This window comes from Mastomys coucha, unplaced genomic scaffold (assembly GCF_008632895.1).
Source record: "Mastomys coucha isolate ucsf_1 unplaced genomic scaffold, UCSF_Mcou_1 pScaffold21, whole genome shotgun sequence".
NCBI lineage: Eukaryota > Metazoa > Chordata > Mammalia > Rodentia > Muridae > Mastomys > Mastomys coucha.
In genome coordinates, this window is record NW_022196904.1 from 32,573,616 (window position 1) to 32,579,386 (window position 5,771).

The following is a 5,771-nucleotide window of genomic DNA, read 5'->3' on the forward strand; positions in this document are numbered from 1 at the left end:
TGTATAGTAGAGAGTTGCAAAGTTGGTCATCAACATGAGGAGAGGCCCTTGGCCCTGTGAAGGTTCTGTTCCTCAGTGTAGGGGAATGCCAGGGCCAATAAGTGAGAGAGGGTGGAATGGCAAGCAAGGGGAGCGGGGAGGCAACAGGGGTTTGTTCTTCTTTGGAGGGGAAACTGGGAAAGGAGAAATCATATGACATGTATTCAGTATTTATTGTGTTATCTGGGTCACTGGTGTCTAATTTCTTGAATTCTTTATATATTTAGGATATTAGTCCTCTGTTGGATTTAGGGATAGTAAAGGACTTCTTCCATTCTAAAGGCTGCCTTTTTATCCTGTTGATAATGTCTTTTGTCTTACATAGCTGTTCAGTTACAAGAAGGTCCAATTTAGTAATTGTTGATGTTAGTGCCTGAGTATTTGATGTTCTCTGGAGGAAGTTGTCTGTTGTACCAATGCTTTCAAGGCTACTTTCAAAGTTCTCTTCTATCAGGTTATGTCCACCCCAATTCATGTTGAGTATTTTGATCCACCTGGACTTAGGTTTGAGGCAGGGTGATAGATATGGGTCTATTTACATTTTTTATATGCACATATCCAGTTAGATGGGTATAATTTGTTGAAGATGCCTTCTTTTTTCCATTTTCTCTGTCAAAAATCAAGTGTCCTTAGGTGTGTGCATTCATTTCAGGGTCTTCTATTTTATTACATTGATCAATCTGTCTGTTTCTATACCAATACCATGAAAATAACTGCAGGTGTTGTCACATGGACAGCAGGTTTGACCAATTCCTATACCTTGTATCATTCATTTTCTTCCCAGTACATGTAGGAAATGCAACAGGTGGACCAAACCATACTCACCCTTCAAGGACAAATTGAATCCCTGGCTACAGTAGTACTCCAAAAACTGAAGGAAATTAGATCTTCTTACAGCTGAAAAAGGTGGCCTTTGCCTCTTTATCCCAGAGGAATGATGCTTCCATATCTACCAGTCAGGTATAGAAAAAAACAAACAGCCCTCCAAAAATGTGAGGAACAACTCAATGCCTCCAGGCCCTGAAATTTTGAGGACCCTATATGTAAAAGGACACTTCTGTTCCTGACCTTTCTCCTTATTTTTCTGCTTTTACTAATCAAACCATGCTTTAAAAATCTCTTCTCTACATTTTCCAATGACAAACTAAAAACAAATAATCTCTAACTGAACAATCAGTTACTGTTATCTAACTACCAAAGACACTAGCCAGAGCTGGATGTAATAGCAACTTTAATTTTCCTGTTGTAAGTTTAGTCAGGAAGGATAACTGCCTCTATTAGCTAACCTTGGCCTGGTCATGGAAGCTTCTCGCCTCTGTAAAACCCTATCTAGGCCTAGAACATTTTCAGCCTCTGAGACTGACTGATGAATAAGCTCACACTTTCTTGTTCATTTTGATCTCTGACTGGCTAGTTCAACTCAGGTGATCTGGCTCAAACTCATCTTAGCTGAATTATAAAGCAGCTTTTCAAACACTGAACCACCAAACTGGTAGCATATATCAGCTGATGTAAGGCCCCAACAAATACAGAGTAGAGGACTTCAGGGTCTGTGTTCATTCTGAGATAATGAACCCTCAACAGACTGGAGGCCCCAGGGAGTTTAGAGGTCAGGTGAGGTGGGGATGGGGACATCCATGTGGAGACAGGTGGGTGGGGAGGAAGTATGGGATGTGGAAGAGTGGAATAGTATAGGAGGGATAAAATATGGAGTATAAAAGTAAATAAATTAATTTAAAATGGAAAGATCGGTGTGATGAGGCAGCCCTGTGAGATGGAGGTTCATAGATGTCATTTGCCAATCTTAGGGCTCAAGATCCGAGGCAAGGGCATGCATGTGGTGGTCAGCATGTGCTAGTCCCTGGGCAGGAATAAGCTGCAGCCTGGGGCAAGGATAGAGCCCAGTGGCCATGCCTGCCTGCTGTTCTCCACCATGAAGGACAAGCAGGTAACCTGCTACCAGCTAAGAGAGAACACTGAGCAGCTCGTCACTAAATTTGCAGATGAAGGGAAAGCCACTGTCTGGTTACAGGGGCCTCCTGTGGACATCTGTCTGAGTAAGGCCCATCCTGGTAATTTAAAGACTTTTCTTTCAGTTATGAGACTGGCTCATAGAAGCTGTGATGTCAAAATACCACTTTCAACACAAAAAACAGTGAAGACTACAGAATTTGAGAAATATAAAACCAAAATGCTTATCACATTCAAAAAAGATTATCCTCTAAGCAAGAACTTTCTATATTCCCTGGATCATCTTCAGGCTTCTTGCCCAAGTTGATATGCATATCCTGGGCTTAAAAAATATCTTTCCAAGTTAGACGTGAGTCACCACTGTATAAAAAAGCTTCCAGTTACAACTGGAGACCTCACCCACCCACCTTTAAGAGCTTAACCTTAATGATAATCAGCTGGAGACATTTAGTGTGCCCTTGTGTAAGTCCATGCTCCAGAAGTCACTTCAGAATTAGAATCTCAGCAATAACAAAATCAAAGCACTCCCTGTGCAGTTTTGTGAGTTCCAGGAACTCACTAACTTGAACCTTAATGATAATGAATTGATTCACCTTCCTTTCAAGATAGGACAGCTAACAAACCTTCATTTTCTATCAGCAGCTCAAAACAAAGCTAGAAATCTACCTTGTGAATTCAAAATATCATCCCTGGAGTACTTGGATCTTTTGGGGAATACTTTTGAAGAACCAGAAGGCCTTCCAATTACAAAGCTTCAAGTACCATTAACTTTACTGGAATCTTGTGAACAAGCCATGCTATCCTATAGGTAAGATTTTCAGTCATGAAGTATGGGACTTGCATAGCATCTTAAAATTCTGATAAAACTCAGAGTAATAGTCTTTTGGGGCTTTTAATCTTTTAGTTATTTGCTGGAATCAGGGAGTAGAGGAGCTATTTATAATACCACAGAATTCTGGAAGAGGTCAGAGGACAGCTTGTGGGAGTAGGTAACTTCCTTACACCATGTTGGTTCTAGGAATCAAACTCAGGTCATCAGGCTTGGCCATAGCACCTTTACCCAGTCTGCCATCTCACTTACCCCAACAATCAATCTTAATAACTCCCAATGTTGTGCATAGCCTGACCCTTGCTATAGGGACTTTTAAAATGGGGTCCTGGCTGGGTGGAAGTAGCATAAACCTTCGTCCCAGTGCTTTGGAGGCAGAGGCAGATGGATCTCTTGACTTCAAGTGTAGCCTGGTCTACAGATGGAGTTCCAGGACAGCCAAGGCTACAAAGAATGACCCTGTTCTGAAATGAAAGGGAAAAAAATAAAAAAAAAACTGGGATCAGCTGTCTGTTTTAATTAGATCTCTGGGAGATCCAAACACACTGAGAAATTTGATGATCCCATCATGATATGTTGTTGAAGTTTGGTCTGTCAAACCAGAATGGAATTGGACTACTGGCTTTATCCATTTATATGACTTTAGGATGTTAGTTAACTTCTTAATCTCATCAGAAATTGGGATAATATTTTACAGAATTTTGAGGCTAAATGAGCTAATACTATTCCAAAACATTTTGCACATGTAGAACTCAGTAACTGAGTTACTCTTGTTCTGAGCTCTGAACGCTAAGTGCAGTGGTTTGGTGAGAGTAAACTCCATAGCCTTGGTTTTGTTTATTTGATAGGCTTTTGCTTTTGTTTTCTTTTGTTCATGTTTCTTTCATATAGATATGGCAGCTAGTAAGTGAACTAGTTTGTTAGCATCAATTGTCAACTCCACAGTCTAGAAATACTTGAAAATAAGTGTTAGTTGAGTAATTAAATGTCTTTATCACGTTGGTCTGTGCCAGTGTAAGTAGAGTAATTAAATGTCTTCATCACGTTGGTCTGTGGCACTATTTGTAAAGGGTTGTCTTGATTAGCAGTTGACACTGGAGGGCCCAGCCCAATGTGGGTACCCCATCTCTGTACAGGTAGTCCTAGGCTATATAAGGAAGCTGGTTGAACATTAGCCTGAGCAAGCCACTCAGTAAGTCAACAAGCTGTGTTCCTCTGTAGTTTCTGCTTCTAGCTCCAGCTTGGATCCCAGCCTGACTTCCCTTACTGATTTGACTGTGACCCAGAAGTATAATGTAAAATAAAGCTTTCTTCTTGAAAAAAATGGAGAGATCTTAGACTAGCAATTTAAAAACCCACCTGAACGCTCTAGAACAAAAAGAAGCAAACATACCCTGGAGGTGTAGGCAGAAGAAAATAAAGTCAGGCCTCATATCAGTAATACAATTTTTTTTTTAAAAAATATACTAGATAAGCAAACCCTTATGCAAATTATCTAAATGGCAAAGAGAAAATATTTTCATTAACAATACTAGAAACAAAAAGAGATGCATAACAACAGACATCATGAAAATCCAAAGAAGCATTAAGTCATACTTCCAAAACCTGCAGTTCCCAAAACTGAAAAATCTAAAATAAGTGGACAGCTTTCTCAATAAATGCCACGTAAATCAAGATGAGATAAAATGTTTAAATAGACGTATAATCCCAAAGAAAAAAAGGAGGAGTCATTAAAACTTTCCCAATCAAACAAACAAACAAACCAAAAACAACAAAAGAGAGAGCAGAAAGGTTTAGTATAGAATACTACAAGACTTTAAGGTAAACATAACATCAATAATCCTCAAATTATTCCACAAGATAGAAATAGAAGGAACATTGCCAAATTAACATTATGGGGCCATTATAACCTCAATACCCATAAACCACAAAGATTCAACATAGAAAATTATAGACCAATTTCCATCATTGATATTGCTGCAAAAATACTCAAATACTCATTAAAAAAACCTAAGTACACATAAAAAAGATCAAAAAGATCATATACTATGATCATGTTGACTTCATGCCAGAGATGTAGGGATGGTTCACCATATAAATATGTCAATGTAAACATGATAGGTGAGAAAGATAGTCTCAAGAAGAGAAATCAAGTCTGAGGTTTCTCAGAAAAAGTGGGATTATCAGGCATCCAGTTATAAATATCACAGGTGGAGCATTGATAGATCATAAATGGTCTCCAATCTGTAGCAGTGGGAGGTGCTATGATGTGCAGGGAATGTGCTTCTACTGGGGGATGGAAGGATGTGCCTGCCTAGTCTGGAAGGGACTAGTCAAATGGGGAGGGGAAGGGATAGTTGAGGGAAGAGGAGTGAAGCATCTTAGAACACTCAGTAAGGAGGAGGCAGGAGATCTTTGTCACCCAGTAGCATTAAGATTGGGGAACCTCATTTGATGCAGTCTTGGGCAGCCTCCGTAATGGCTTAAATAATCACCATTTTCTGTTATATATGGTCCTGAAAATTCCAGAAAGCGTAGAAGTCTTTTCCTCCTATGTGGGTTAAATGAAAGAAGGAATATGACACTTCAAACATTTAGGAGAGCCAAACGGAAGAAAAGGCCAGTCCAAATAACATAGGTGACATAGTCATGGTCTCTCAGGGTGGTGTAGAACTAAAATTTGTTTGGGAAGGAGAAAAGAAGAATCAATCTAGTGCTCTGGGGACAACCAGTACAAGAGATATAAATTTGAGCTCAAAGATAGTATGAAGACTCCCAGGAAAAGCTTGGGTATCTAAAACAGCTGTGGCCTTTTGGAAAGGTTTGAAATGGCCTAGAAATGCTTCAAAAGGGGCTTTAGGAGTTCGGTTACCCTTCTTCAAGATACCAAAAGGTCTAGATCACAAGACAAAACTAACCCCCTCCCCACAAA

General features: G+C 39.6%; 1 pseudogene; it reads left to right on the forward strand.

The window, feature by feature from the left end:
* The first annotated feature begins 1,795 nt into the window (after nt 1-1,795).
* Nucleotides 1,796-3,038, forward strand: LOC116102075 (annotated as a pseudogene).
* The last annotated feature ends 2,733 nt before the right edge of the window (nt 3,039-5,771 follow it).